At 33.3% G+C, this 15,267-nt stretch overlaps 12 non-coding genes across 12 annotated transcripts; all 12 read left to right on the forward strand.

The window, feature by feature from the left end:
• The first annotated feature begins 1,061 nt into the window (after nucleotides 1–1,061).
• Trnar-ucu (transfer RNA arginine (anticodon UCU)) lies at nucleotides 1,062–1,134 on the forward strand. The gene has a single exon. It is a non-coding gene; the product is annotated as a tRNA-Arg (tRNA).
• Nucleotides 1,135–2,248: 1,114 nt separating this feature from the next.
• Nucleotides 2,249–2,321, forward strand: Trnar-ucu (transfer RNA arginine (anticodon UCU)). The gene has a single exon. It is a non-coding gene; the product is annotated as a tRNA-Arg (tRNA).
• Nucleotides 2,322–3,436: 1,115 nt separating this feature from the next.
• Trnar-ucu (transfer RNA arginine (anticodon UCU)) lies at nucleotides 3,437–3,509 on the forward strand. Its single transcript has one exon. It is a non-coding gene; the product is annotated as a tRNA-Arg (tRNA).
• Nucleotides 3,510–4,898: 1,389 nt separating this feature from the next.
• On the forward strand, nucleotides 4,899–4,971 carry Trnar-ucu (transfer RNA arginine (anticodon UCU)). Its single transcript has one exon. It is a non-coding gene; the product is annotated as a tRNA-Arg (tRNA).
• Nucleotides 4,972–6,086: 1,115 nt separating this feature from the next.
• Trnar-ucu (transfer RNA arginine (anticodon UCU)) lies at nucleotides 6,087–6,159 on the forward strand. Its single transcript has one exon. It is a non-coding gene; the product is annotated as a tRNA-Arg (tRNA).
• A 1,310-nt stretch (nucleotides 6,160–7,469) lies between these two features.
• On the forward strand, nucleotides 7,470–7,542 carry Trnar-ucu (transfer RNA arginine (anticodon UCU)). Its single transcript has one exon. It is a non-coding gene; the product is annotated as a tRNA-Arg (tRNA).
• A 1,113-nt stretch (nucleotides 7,543–8,655) lies between these two features.
• On the forward strand, nucleotides 8,656–8,728 carry Trnar-ucu (transfer RNA arginine (anticodon UCU)). Its single transcript has one exon. It is a non-coding gene; the product is annotated as a tRNA-Arg (tRNA).
• A 1,310-nt stretch (nucleotides 8,729–10,038) lies between these two features.
• On the forward strand, nucleotides 10,039–10,111 carry Trnar-ucu (transfer RNA arginine (anticodon UCU)). The gene has a single exon. It is a non-coding gene; the product is annotated as a tRNA-Arg (tRNA).
• Nucleotides 10,112–11,224: 1,113 nt separating this feature from the next.
• On the forward strand, nucleotides 11,225–11,297 carry Trnar-ucu (transfer RNA arginine (anticodon UCU)). Its single transcript has one exon. It is a non-coding gene; the product is annotated as a tRNA-Arg (tRNA).
• Nucleotides 11,298–12,410: 1,113 nt separating this feature from the next.
• Trnar-ucu (transfer RNA arginine (anticodon UCU)) lies at nucleotides 12,411–12,483 on the forward strand. Its single transcript has one exon. It is a non-coding gene; the product is annotated as a tRNA-Arg (tRNA).
• A 1,112-nt stretch (nucleotides 12,484–13,595) lies between these two features.
• Nucleotides 13,596–13,668, forward strand: Trnar-ucu (transfer RNA arginine (anticodon UCU)). Its single transcript has one exon. It is a non-coding gene; the product is annotated as a tRNA-Arg (tRNA).
• A 1,114-nt stretch (nucleotides 13,669–14,782) lies between these two features.
• Nucleotides 14,783–14,855, forward strand: Trnar-ucu (transfer RNA arginine (anticodon UCU)). Its single transcript has one exon. It is a non-coding gene; the product is annotated as a tRNA-Arg (tRNA).
• The last annotated feature ends 412 nt before the right edge of the window (nucleotides 14,856–15,267 follow it).

Here is a 15,267-nt window from a genome sequence, read left to right on the forward strand (position 1 = left end):
CATTCTCCGTCTTTAAAATTGATCAAATGTCAATTTTCGATCATATTAAACATGTTATTAAAGAGATGTGAATATTTTTCCACTCGAGAATTTTTTTCAAATACGCCTAAAAAACAATGCTGCTTATTTGTTTTGATTGTAAAATTTGTCGTCTACATGTTTTCAATGAAACGACAAAAAAAATCAGCGAATATGGTTGGATTGTAAAAGTACATAAGTATACAATCTCACTTGAGTACCTTTTAGATACCTAGCGATAACTTGTTACATGTCATATATCGAATACAAAAAATACAAAATGGTGAATATATTCTAGGTAACGAACGTTTAATAACACACACAAAAAAAGCATCACTATTCATCATTATATAAACATTTCACTATGGCTTAACTCAAATTTAAGGGTTGTTTTAGAATAAATGATATAGTTGACAACTTGATAGGGATGTCCGCGTAGTGCAAGGGATAACGCGCTGGACTTTTAAGCCAGAGGTCGTCGGTTCGAATCCCACCGAGGATGCAAAACATAGATACTTTTTGTTCTTTCTGTCATCACTGTATGCTACTAACTACATTGTCCTTCTTCAAAATTGATCAAATTCAAATTTTCGACCACACAAAAGAGGTGAATTGTTTTTCCACTCGGGTTTTTTTTTTTTCAAATACGCCTGAAAAACTATACTGCTTATTTGTTTGTTTGTTATGTAAAATTTGTCGTCTAGATATTTTCAACGATGTGACAAAAAGACCAGCGGCTTTGGTTGGATCGTAAAAGCACATAATTCAGTATACAATATCAGTGACCTTTTAGATACGAAGCGACAATTTGACTATAGATGGTAACATCTATTTAAATGTCATATATATCAAATACAGTGTGGAGAATGTATTCCAGATAACGAACAGTTAACAACATTTCCACTCCTATTCTAATTCCCGTCAACAACAACAAACAAAAAAGTCACCATTCGTTATATAAACATTTGACTAGCTAATATCAATTTTAAGGGTTGCAAAATGCGTTTAAGAATAAATGATATAGTTAACAACATGATATGTATGTCCTCGTAGCGCAGGGGATAGCGCGCCGGACTTCTAATCCGGAGGTCGTGGGTTCGAATCCCACCGAGGATGCAAAACAAAATATTTTTGTTCGTTCCGTCATCACTGTATACATTCACTTAGCTTCATTCTCCGTCTTTAAAATTGATCAAATGTCAATTTTCGATCATATTAAACATGTTATTAAAGAGATGTGAATATTTTTCCACTCGAGAATTTTTTTCAAATACGCCAAAAAAACAATGCTGCTTATTTGTTTTGATTGGAAAATTTGTCGTCTACATGTTTTCAATGAAACGACAAAAAAAATCAGCGAATATGGTTGGATTGTAAAAGTACATAAGTATACAATCTCACTTGAGTACCTTTTAGATACCTAGCGATAACTTGTTACATGTCATATATCGAATACAAAAAATACAAAATGGTGAATATATTCTAGGTAACGAACGTTTAATAACACACACAAAAAAAGCATCACTATTCATCATTATATAAACATTTCACTATGGCTTAACTCAAATTTAAGGGTTGTTTTAGAATAAATGATATAGTTGACAACTTGATAGGGATGTCCGCGTAGTGCAAGGGATAACGCGCTGGACTTTTAAGCCAGAGGTCGTCGGTTCGAATCCCACCGAGGATGCAAAACATAGATACTTTTTGTTCTTTCTGTCATCACTGTATGCTACTAACTACATTGTCCTTCTTCAAAATTGATCAAATTCAAATTTTCGACCACACAAAAGAGGTGAATTGTTTTTCCACTCGGGTTTTTTTTTTTCAAATACGCCTGAAAAACTATACTGCTTATTTGTTTGTTTGTTATGTAAAATTTGTCGTCTAGATATTTTCAACGATGTGACAAAAAGACCAGCGGCTTTGGTTGGATCGTAAAAGCACATAATTCAGTATACAATATCAGTGACCTTTTAGATACGAAGCGACAATTTGACTATAGATGGTAACATCTATTTAAATGTCATATATATCAAATACAGTGTGGAGAATGTATTCCAGATAACGAACAGTTAACAACATTTCCACTCCTATTCTAATTCCCGTCAACAACAACAAACAAAAAAGTCACCATTCGTTATATAAACATTTGACTAGCTAATATCAATTTTAAGGGTTGCAAAATGCGTTTAAGAATAAATGATATAGTTAACAACATGATATGTATGTCCTCGTAGCGCAGGGGATAGCGCGCCGGACTTCTAATCCGGAGGTCGTGGGTTCGAATCCCACCGAGGATGCAAAACAAAATATTTTTGTTCGTTCCGTCATCACTGTATACATTCACTTAGCTTCATTCTCCGTCTTTAAAATTGATCAAATGTCAATTTTCGATCATATTAAACATGTTATTAAAGAGATGTGAATATTTTTCCACTCGAGAATTTTTTTCAAATACGCCTAAAAAACAATGCTGCTTATTTGTTTTGATTGTAAAATTTGTCGTCTACATGTTTTCAATGAAACGACAAAAAAAATCAGCGAATATGGTTGGATTGTAAAAGTACATAAGTATACAATCTCACTTGAGTACCTTTTAGATACCTAGCGATAACTTGTTACATGTCATATATCGAATACAAAAAATACAAAATGGTGAATATATTCTAGGTAACGAACGTTTAATAACACACACAAAAAAAGCATCACTATTCATCATTATATAAACATTTCACTATGGCTTAACTCAAATTTAAGGGTTGTTTTAGAATAAATGATATAGTTGACAACTTGATAGGGATGTCCGCGTAGTGCAAGGGATAACGCGCTGGACTTTTAAGCCAGAGGTCGTCGGTTCGAATCCCACCGAGGATGCAAAACATAGATACTTTTTGTTCTTTCTGTCATCACTGTATGCTACTAACTACATTGTCCTTCTTCAAAATTGATCAAATTCAAATTTTCGACCACACAAAAGAGGTGAATTGTTTTTCCACTCGGGTTTTTTTTTTTTCAAATACGCCTGAAACACTATACTGCTTATTTGTTTGTTTGTTATGTAAAATTTGTCGTCTAGATATTTTCAACGATGTGACAAAAAGACCAGCGGCTTTGGTTGGATCGTAAAAGCACATAATTCAGTATACAATATCAGTGACCTTTTAGATACGAAGCGACAATTTGACTATAGATGGTAACATCTATTTAAATGTCATATATATCAAATACAGTGTGGAGAATGTATTCCAGATAACGAACAGTTAACAACATTTCCACTCCTATTCTAATTCCCGTCAACAACAACAAACAAAAAAGTCACCATTCGTTATATAAACATTTGACTAGCTAATATCAATTTTAAGGGTTGCAAAATGCGTTTAAGAATAAATGATATAGTTAACAACATGATATGTATGTCCTCGTAGCGCAGGGGATAGCGCGCCGGACTTCTAATCCGGAGGTCGTGGGTTCGAATCCCACCGAGGATGCAAAACAAAATATTTTTGTTCGTTCCGTCATCACTGTATACATTCACTTAGCTTCATTCTCCGTCTTTAAAATTGATCAAATGTCAATTTTCGATCATATTAAACATGTTATTAAAGAGATGTGAATATTTTTCCACTCGAGAATTTTTTTCAAATACGCCTAAAAAACAATGCTGCTTATTTGTTTTGATTGTAAAATTTGTCGTCTACATGTTTTCAATGAAACGACAAAAAAAATCAGCGAATATGGTTGGATTGTAAAAGTACATAAGTATACAATCTCACTTGAGTACCTTTTAGATACCTAGCGATAACTTGTTACATGTCATATATCGAATACAAAAAATACAAAATGGTGAATATATTCTAGGTAACGAACGTTTAATAACACACACAAAAAAAGCATCACTATTCATCATTATATAAACATTTCACTATGGCTTAACTCAAATTTAAGGGTTGTTTTAGAATAAATGATATAGTTGACAACTTGATAGGGATGTCCGCGTAGTGCAAGGGATAACGCGCTGGACTTTTAAGCCAGAGGTCGTCGGTTCGAATCCCACCGAGGATGCAAAACATAGATACTTTTTGTTCTTTCTGTCATCACTGTATGCTACTAACTACATTGTCCTTCTTCAAAATTGATCAAATTCAAATTTTCGACCACACAAAAGAGGTGAATTGTTTTTCCACTCGGGTTTTTTTTTTTCAAATACGCCTGAAAAACTATACTGCTTATTTGTTTGTTTGTTATGTAAAATTTGTCGTCTAGATATTTTCAACGATGTGACAAAAAGACCAGCGGCTTTGGTTGGATCGTAAAAGCACATAATTCAGTATACAATATCAGTGACCTTTTAGATACGAAGCGACAATTTGACTATAGATGGTAACATCTATTTAAATGTCATATATATCAAATACAGTGTGGAGAATGTATTCCAGATAACGAACAGTTAACAACATTTCCACTCCTATTTTAATTCCCGTCAACAACAACAAACAAAAAAGTCACCATTCGTTATATAAACATTTGACTAGCTAATATCAATTTTAAGGGTTGCAAAATGCGTTTAAGAATAAATGATTACTATACTATATATAAAAATATTAATTTTCGCGAACCATTTAGGTCACGGAAATTCCAAAATATGGCATCAGTAAGGAGAGTTGTGCAAATAATGTGAATACACAGAACCCCCATCCAAATTATCTTTAGCTAAAAGTATTCATCATTTTCTATTTTATATGTACCAGCAACATTCCATTTTTCTATAATTTCGATTGAAATATTCCAAAATCTGAGTTAAAATCGATCGAATGCCCCAAATAAACATTGTCTGATTGGTTGAAGTACTGTGGTATAGTTAACAACATGATATGTATGTCCTCGTAGCGCAGGGGATAGCGCGCCGGACTTCTAATCCGGAGGTCGTGGGTTCGAATCCCACCGAGGATGCAAAACAAAATATTTTTGTTCGTTCCGTCATCACTGTATACATTCACTTAGCTTCATTCTCCGTCTTTAAAATTGATCAAATGTCAATTTTCGATCATATTAAACATGTTATTAAAGAGATGTGAATATTTTTCCACTCGAGAATTTTTTTCAAATACGCCTAAAAAACAATGCTGCTTATTTGTTTTGATTGTAAAATTTGTCGTCTACATGTTTTCAATGAAACGACAAAAAAAATCAGCGAATATGGTTGGATTGTAAAAGTACATAAGTATACAATCTCACTTGAGTACCTTTTAGATACCTAGCGATAACTTGTTACATGTCATATATCGAATACAAAAAATACAAAATGGTGAATATATTCTAGGTAACGAACGTTTAATAACACACACAAAAAAAGCATCACTATTCATCATTATATAAACATTTCACTATGGCTTAACTCAAATTTAAGGGTTGTTTTAGAATAAATGATATAGTTGACAACTTGATAGGGATGTCCGCGTAGTGCAAGGGATAACGCGCTGGACTTTTAAGCCAGAGGTCGTCGGTTCGAATCCCACCGAGGATGCAAAACATAGATACTTTTTGTTCTTTCTGTCATCACTGTATGCTACTAACTACATTGTCCTTCTTCAAAATTGATCAAATTCAAATTTTCGACCACACAAAAGAGGTGAATTGTTTTTCCACTCGGGTTTTTTTTTTTTCAAATACGCCTGAAAAACTATACTGCTTATTTGTTTGTTTGTTATGTAAAATTTGTCGTCTAGATATTTTCAACGATGTGACAAAAAGACCAGCGGCTTTGGTTGGATCGTAAAAGCACATAATTCAGTATACAATATCAGTGACCTTTTAGATACGAAGCGACAATTTGACTATAGATGGTAACATCTATTTAAATGTCATATATATCAAATACAGTGTGGAGAATGTATTCCAGATAACGAACAGTTAACAACATTTCCACTCCTATTCTAATTCCCGTCAACAACAACAAACAAAAAAGTCACCATTCGTTATATAAACATTTGACTAGCTAATATCAATTTTAAGGGTTGCAAAATGCGTTTAAGAATAAATGATATAGTTAACAACATGATATGTATGTCCTCGTAGCGCAGGGGATAGCGCGCCGGACTTCTAATCCGGAGGTCGTGGGTTCGAATCCCACCGAGGATGCAAAACAAAATATTTTTGTTCGTTCCGTCATCACTGTATACATTCACTTAGCTTCATTCTCCGTCTTTAAAATTGATCAAATGTCAATTTTCGATCATATTAAACATGTTATTAAAGAGATGTGAATATTTTTCCACTCGAGAATTTTTTTCAAATACGCCTAAAAAACAATGCTGCTTATTTGTTTTGATTGTAAAATTTGTCGTCTACATGTTTTCAATGAAACGACAAAAAAAATCAGCGAATATGGTTGGATTGTAAAAGTACATAAGTATACAATCTCACTTGAGTACCTTTTAGATACCTAGCGATAACTTGTTACATGTCATATATCGAATACAAAAAATACAAAATGGTGAATATATTCTAGGTAACGAACGTTTAATAACACACACAAAAAAAGCATCACTATTCATCATTATATAAACATTTCACTATGGCTTAACTCAAATTTAAGGGTTGTTTTAGAATAAATGATATAGTTGACAACTTGATAGGGATGTCCGCGTAGTGCAAGGGATAACGCGCTGGACTTTTAAGCCAGAGGTCGTCGGTTCGAATCCCACCGAGGATGCAAAACATAGATACTTTTTGTTCTTTCTGTCATCACTGTATGCTACTAACTACATTGTCCTTCTTCAAAATTGATCAAATTCAAATTTTCGACCACACAAAAGAGGTGAATTGTTTTTCCACTCGGGTTTTTTTTTTTCAAATACGCCTGAAAAACTATACTGCTTATTTGTTTGTTTGTTATGTAAAATTTGTCGTCTAGATATTTTCAACGATGTGACAAAAAGACCAGCGGCTTTGGTTGGATCGTAAAAGCACATAATTCAGTATACAATATCAGTGACCTTTTAGATACGAAGCGACAATTTGACTATAGATGGTAACATCTATTTAAATGTCATATATATCAAATACAGTGTGGAGAATGTATTCCAGATAACGAACAGTTAACAACATTTCCACTCCTATTCTAATTCCCGTCAACAACAACAAACAAAAAAGTCACCATTCGTTATATAAACATTTGACTAGCTAATATCAATTTTAAGGGTTGCAAAATGCGTTTAAGAATAAATGATATAGTTAACAACATGATATATATATCAAATACAGTGTGGAGAATGTATTCCAGATAACGAACAGTTAACAACATTTCCACTCCTATTCTAATTCCCGTCAACAACAACAAACAAAAAAGTCACCATTCGTTATATAAACATTTGACTAGCTAATATCAATTTTAAGGGTTGCAAAATGCGTTTAAGAAAAAATGATATAGTTAACAACATGATATGTATGTCCTCGTAGCGCAGGGGATAGCGCGCCGGACTTCTAATCCGGAGGTCGTGGGTTCGAATCCCACCGAGGATGCAAAACAAAATATTTTTGTTCGTTCCGTCATCACTGTATACATTCACTTAGCTTCATTCTCCGTCTTTAAAATTGATCAAATGTCAATTTTCGATCATATTAAACATGTTATTAAAGAGATGTGAATATTTTTCCACTCGAGAATTTTTTTCAAATACGCCTAAAAAACAATGCTGCTTATTTGTTTTGATTGTAAAATTTGTCGTCTACATGTTTTCAATGAAACGACAAAAAAAATCAGCGAATATGGTTGGATTGTAAAAGTACATAAGTATACAATCTCACTTGAGTACCTTTTAGATACCTAGCGATAACTTGTTACATGTCATATATCGAATACAAAAAATACAAAATGGTGAATATATTCTAGGTAACGAACGTTTAATAACACACACAAAAAAAGCATCACTATTCATCATTATATAAACATTTCACTATGGCTTAACTCAAATTTAAGGGTTGTTTTAGAATAAATGATATAGTTGACAACTTGATAGGGATGTCCGCGTAGTGCAAGGGATAACGCGCTGGACTTTTAAGCCAGAGGTCGTCGGTTCGAATCCCACCGAGGATGCAAAACATAGATACTTTTTGTTCTTTCTGTCATCACTGTATGCTACTAACTACATTGTCCTTCTTCAAAATTGATCAAATTCAAATTTTCGACCACACAAAAGAGGTGAATTGTTTTTCCACTCGGGTTTTTTTTTTCAAATACGCCTGAAAAACTATACTGCTTATTTGTTTGTTTGTTATGTAAAATTTGTCGTCTAGATATTTTCAACGATGTGACAAAAAGACCAGCGGCTTTGGTTGGATCGTAAAAGCACATAATTCAGTATACAATATCAGTGACCTTTTAGATACGAAGCGACAATTTGACTATAGATGGTAACATCTATTTAAATGTCATATATATCAAATACAGTGTGGAGAATGTATTCCAGATAACGAACAGTTAACAACATTTCCACTCCTATTCTAATTCCCGTCAACAACAACAAACAAAAAAGTCACCATTCGTTATATAAACATTTGACTAGCTAATATCAATTTTAAGGGTTGCAAAATGCGTTTAAGAATAAATGATATAGTTAACAACATGATATGTATGTCCTCGTAGCGCAGGGGATAGCGCGCCGGACTTCTAATCCGGAGGTCGTGGGTTCGAATCCCACCGAGGATGCAAAACAAAATATTTTTGTTCGTTCCGTCATCACTGTATACATTCACTTAGCTTCATTCTCCGTCTTTAAAATTGATCAAATGTCAATTTTCGATCATATTAAACATGTTATTAAAGAGATGTGAATATTTTTCCACTCGAGAATTTTTTTCAAATACGCCTAAAAAACAATGCTGCTTATTTGTTTTGATTGTAAAATTTGTCGTCTACATGTTTTCAATGAAACGACAAAAAAAATCAGCGAATATGGTTGGATTGTAAAAGTACATAAGTATACAATCTCACTTGAGTACCTTTTAGATACCTAGCGATAACTTGTTACATGTCATATATCGAATACAAAAAATACAAAATGGTGAATATATTCTAGGTAACGAACGTTTAATAACACACACAAAAAAAGCATCACTATTCATCATTATATAAACATTTCACTATGGCTTAACTCAAATTTAAGGGTTGTTTTAGAATAAATGATATAGTTGACAACTTGATAGGGATGTCCGCGTAGTGCAAGGGATAACGCGCTGGACTTTTAAGCCAGAGGTCGTCGGTTCGAATCCCACCGAGGATGCAAAACATAGATACTTTTTGTTCTTTCTGTCATCACTGTATGCTACTAACTACATTGTCCTTCTTCAAAATTGATCAAATTCAAATTTTCGACCACACAAAAGAGGTGAATTGTTTTTCCACTCGGGTTTTTTTTTTTCAAATACGCCTGAAAAACTATACTGCTTATTTGTTTGTTTGTTATGTAAAATTTGTCGTCTAGATATTTTCAACGATGTGACAAAAAGACCAGCGGCTTTGGTTGGATCGTAAAAGCACATAATTCAGTATACAATATCAGTGACCTTTTAGATACGAAGCGACAATTTGACTATAGATGGTAACATCTATTTAAATGTCATATATATCAAATACAGTGTGGAAAATGTATTCCAGATAACGAACAGTTAACAACATTTCCACTCCTATTCTAATTCCCGTCAACAACAACAAACAAAAAAGTCACCATTCGTTATATAAACATTTGACTAGCTAATATCAATTTTAAGGGTTGCAAAATGCGTTTAAGAATAAATGATATAGTTAACAACATGATATATATATCAAATACAGTGTGGAGAATGTATTCCAGATAACGAACAGTTAACAACATTTCCACTCCTATTCTAATTCCCGTCAACAACAACAAACAAAAAAGTCACCATTCGTTATATAAACATTTGACTAGCTAATATCAATTTTAAGGGTTGCAAAATGCGTTTAAGAAAAAATGATATAGTTAACAACATGATATGTATGTCCTCGTAGCGCAGGGGATAGCGCGCCGGACTTCTAATCCGGAGGTCGTGGGTTCGAATCCCACCGAGGATGCAAAACAAAATATTTTTGTTCGTTCCGTCATCACTGTATACATTCACTTAGCTTCATTCTCCGTCTTTAAAATTGATCAAATGTCAATTTTCGATCATATTAAACATGTTATTAAAGAGATGTGAATATTTTTCCACTCGAGAATTTTTTTCAAATACGCCTAAAAAACAATGCTGCTTATTTGTTTTGATTGTAAAATTTGTCGTCTACATGTTTTCAATGAAACGACAAAAAAAATCAGCGAATATGGTTGGATTGTAAAAGTACATAAGTATACAATCTCACTTGAGTACCTTTTAGATACCTAGCGATAACTTGTTACATGTCATATATCGAATACAAAAAATACAAAATGGTGAATATATTCTAGGTAACGAACGTTTAATAACACACACAAAAAAAGCATCACTATTCATCATTATATAAACATTTCACTATGGCTTAACTCAAATTTAAGGGTTGTTTTAGAATAAATGATATAGTTGACAACTTGATAGGGATGTCCGCGTAGTGCAAGGGATAACGCGCTGGACTTTTAAGCCAGAGGTCGTCGGTTCGAATCCCACCGAGGATGCAAAACATAGATACTTTTTGTTCTTTCTGTCATCACTGTATGCTACTAACTACATTGTCCTTCTTCAAAATTGATCAAATTCAAATTTTCGACCACACAAAAGAGGTGAATTGTTTTTCCACTCGGGTTTTTTTTTTCAAATACGCCTGAAAAACTATACTGCTTATTTGTTTGTTTGTTATGTAAAATTTGTCGTCTAGATATTTTCAACGATGTGACAAAAAGACCAGCGGCTTTGGTTGGATCGTAAAAGCACATAATTCAGTATACAATATCAGTGACCTTTTAGATACGAAGCGACAATTTGACTATAGATGGTAACATCTATTTAAATGTCATATATATCAAATACAGTGTGGAGAATGTATTCCAGATAACGAACAGTTAACAACATTTCCACTCCTATTCTAATTCCCGTCAACAACAACAAACAAAAAAGTCACCATTCGTTATATAAACATTTGACTAGCTAATATCAATTTTAAGGGTTGCAAAATGCGTTTAAGAATAAATGATATAGTTAACAACATGATATGTATGTCCTCGTAGCGCAGGGGATAGCGCGCCGGACTTCTAATCCGGAGGTCGTGGGTTCGAATCCCACCGAGGATGCAAAACAAAATATTTTTGTTCGTTCCGTCATCACTGTATACATTCACTTAGCTTCATTCTCCGTCTTTAAAATTGATCAAATGTCAATTTTCGATCATATTAAACATGTTATTAAAGAGATGTGAATATTTTTCCACTCGAGAATTTTTTTCAAATACGCCTAAAAAACAATGCTGCTTATTTGTTTTGATTGTAAAATTTGTCGTCTACATGTTTTCAATGAAACGACAAAAAAAATCAGCGAATATGGTTGGATTGTAAAAGTACATAAGTATACAATCTCACTTGAGTACCTTTTAGATACCTAGCGATAACTTGTTACATGTCATATATCGAATACAAAAAATACAAAATGGTGAATATATTCTAGGTAACGAACGTTTAATAACACACACAAAAAAAGCATCACTATTCATCATTATATAAACATTTCACTATGGCTTAACTCAAATTTAAGGGTTGTTTTAGAATAAATGATATAGTTGACAACTTGATAGGGATGTCCGCGTAGTGCAAGGGATAACGCGCTGGACTTTTAAGCCAGAGGTCGTCGGTTCGAATCCCACCGAGGATGCAAAACATAGATACTTTTTGTTCTTTCTGTCATCACTGTATGCTACTAACTACATTGTCCTTCTTCAAAATTGATCAAATTCAAATTTTCGACCACACAAAAGAGGTGAATTGTTTTTCCACTCGGGTTTTTTTTTTCAAATACGCCTGAAAAACTATACTGCTTATTTGTTTGTTTGTTATGTAAAATTTGTCGTCTAGATATTTTCAACGATGTGACAAAAAGACCAGCGGCTTTGGTTGGATCGTAAAAGCACATAATTCAGTATACAATATCAGTGACCTTTTAGATACGAAGCGACAATTTGACTATAGATGGTAACATCTATTTAAATGTCATATATATCAAATACAGTGTGGAGAATGTATTCCAGATAACGAACAGTTAACAACATTTCCACTCCTATTCTAATTCCCGTCAACAACAACAAACAAAAAAGTCACCATTCGTTATATAAACATTTGACTAGCTAATATCAATTTTAAGGGTTGCAAAATGCGTTTAAGAATAAATGATATAGTTAACAACATGATATGTATGTCCTCGTAGCGCAGGGGATAGCGCGCCGGACTTCTAATCCGGAGGTCGTGGGTTCGAATCCCACCGAGGATGCAAAACAAAATATTTTTGTTCGTTCCGTCATCACTGTATACATTCACTTAGCTTCATTCTCCGTCTTTAAAATTGATCAAATGTCAATTTTCGATCATATTAAACATGTTATTAAAGAGATGTGAATATTTTTCCACTCGAGAATTTTTTTCAAATACGCCTAAAAAACAATGCTGCTTATTTGTTTTGATTGTAAAATTTGTCGTCTACATGTTTTCAATGAAACGACAAAAAAAATCAGCGAATATGGTTGGATTGTAAAAGTACATAAGTATACAATCTCACTTGAGTACCTTTTAGATACCTAGCGATAACTTGTTACATGTCATATATCGAATACAAAAAATACAAAATGGTGAATATATTCTAGGTAACGAACGTTTAATAACACACACAAAAAAAGCATCACTATTCATCATTATATAAACATTTCACTATGGCTTAACTCAAATTTAAGGGTTGTTTTAGAATAAATGATATAGTTGACAACTTGATAGGGATGTCCGCGTAGTGCAAGGGATAACGCGCTGGACTTTTAAGCCAGAGGTCGTCGGTTCGAATCCCACCGAGGATGCAAAACATAGATACTTTTTGTTCTTTCTGTCATCACTGTATGCTACTAACTACATTGTCCTTCTTCAAAATTGATCAAATTCAAATTTTCGACCACACAAAAGAGGTGAATTGTTTTTCCACTCGGGTTTTTTTTTCAAATACGCCTGAAAAACTATACTGCTTATTTGTTTGTTTGTTATGTAAAATTTGTCGTCTAGATATTTTCAACGATGTGACAAAAAGACCAGCGGCTTTGGTTGGATCGTAAAAGCACATAATTCAGTATACAATATCAGTGACCTTTTAGATACGAAGCGACAATTTGACTATAGATGGTAACATCTATTTAAATGTCATATATATCAAATACAGTGTGGAGAATGTATTCCAGATAACGAACAGTTAACAACATTTCCACTCCTATTCTAATTCCCGTCAACAACAACAAACAAAAAAGTCACCATTCGTTATATAAACATTTGACTAGCTAATATCAATTTTAAGGGTTGCAAAATGCGTTTAAGAATAAATGATATAGTTAACAACATGATATGTATGTCCTCGTAGCGCAGGGGATAGCGCGCCGGACTTCTAATCCGGAGGTCGTGGGTTCGAATCCCACCGAGGATGCAAAACAAAATATTTTTGTTCGTTCCGTCATCACTGTATACATTCACTTAGCTTCATTCTCCGTCTTTAAAATTGATCAAATGTCAATTTTCGATCATATTAAACATGTTATTAAAGAGATGTGAATATTTTTCCACTCGAGAATTTTTTTCAAATACGCCTAAAAAACAATGCTGCTTATTTGTTTTGATTGTAAAATTTGTCGTCTACATGTTTTCAATGAAACGACAAAAAAAATCAGCGAATATGGTTGGATTGTAAAAGTACATAAGTATACAATCTCACTTGAGTACCTTTTAGATACCTAGCGATAACTTGTTACATGTCATATATCGAATACAAAAAATACAAAATGGTGAATATATTCTAGGTAACGAACGTTTAATAACACACACAAAAAAAGCATCACTATTCATCATTATATAAACATTTCACTATGGCTTAACTCAAATTTAAGGGTTGTTTTAGAATAAATGATATAGTTGACAACTTGATAGGGATGTCCGCGTAGTGCAAGGGATAACGCGCTGGACTTTTAAGCCAGAGGTCGTCGGTTCGAATCCCACCGAGGATGCAAAACATAGATACTTTTTGTTCTTTCTGTCATCACTGTATGCTACTAACTACATTGTCCTTCTTCAAAATTGATCAAATTCAAATTTTCGACCACACAAAAGAGGTGAATTGTTTTTCCACTCGGGTTTTTTTTTTTCAAATACGCCTGAAAAACTATACTGCTTATTTGTTTGTTTGTTATGTAAAATTTGTCGTCTAGATATTTTCAACGATGTGACAAAAAGACCAGCGGCTTTGGTTGGATCGTAAAAGCACATAATTCAGTATACAATATCAGTGACCTTTTAGATACGAAGCGACAATTTGACTATAGATGGTAACATCTATTTAAATGTCATATATATCAAATACAGTGTGGAGAATGTATTCCAGATAACGAACAGTTAACAACATTTCCACTCCTATTCTAATTCCCGTCAACAACAACAAACAAAAAAGTCACCATTCGTTATATAAACATTTGACTAGCTAATATCAATTTTAAGGGTTGCAAAATGCGTTTAAGAATAAATGATATAGTTAACAACATGATATGTATGTCCTCGTAGCGCAGGGGATAGCGCGCCGGACTTCTAATCCGGAGGTCGTGGGTTCGAATCCCACCGAGGATGCAAAACAAAATATTTTTGTTCGTTCCGTCATCACTGTATACATTCACTTAGCTTAATTTTCGTCTTTAAAATTGATCAAATGTCAATTTTCGATCATATTAAACATGTTATTAAAGAGATGTGAATATTTTTCCACTCGAGAATTTTTTTCAAATACGCCTAAAAAACAATGCTGCTTATTTGTTTTGATTGTAAAATTTGTCGTCTACATGTTTTCAATGAAACGACAAAAAAAATCAGCGAATATGGTTGGATTGTAAAAGTACATAAGTATACAATCTCACTTGAGTACCTTTTAGATACCTAGCGATAACTTGTTACATGTCATATATCGAATACAAAAAATACAAAATGGTGAATATATTCTAGGTAACGAACGTTTAATAACACACACAAAAAAAGCATCACTATT

The sequence above is a fragment of the Mytilus galloprovincialis genome, chromosome 4, assembly GCF_965363235.1.
Source record: "Mytilus galloprovincialis chromosome 4, xbMytGall1.hap1.1, whole genome shotgun sequence".
Classification (NCBI taxonomy): Eukaryota; Metazoa; Mollusca; class Bivalvia; order Mytilida; family Mytilidae; genus Mytilus; species Mytilus galloprovincialis.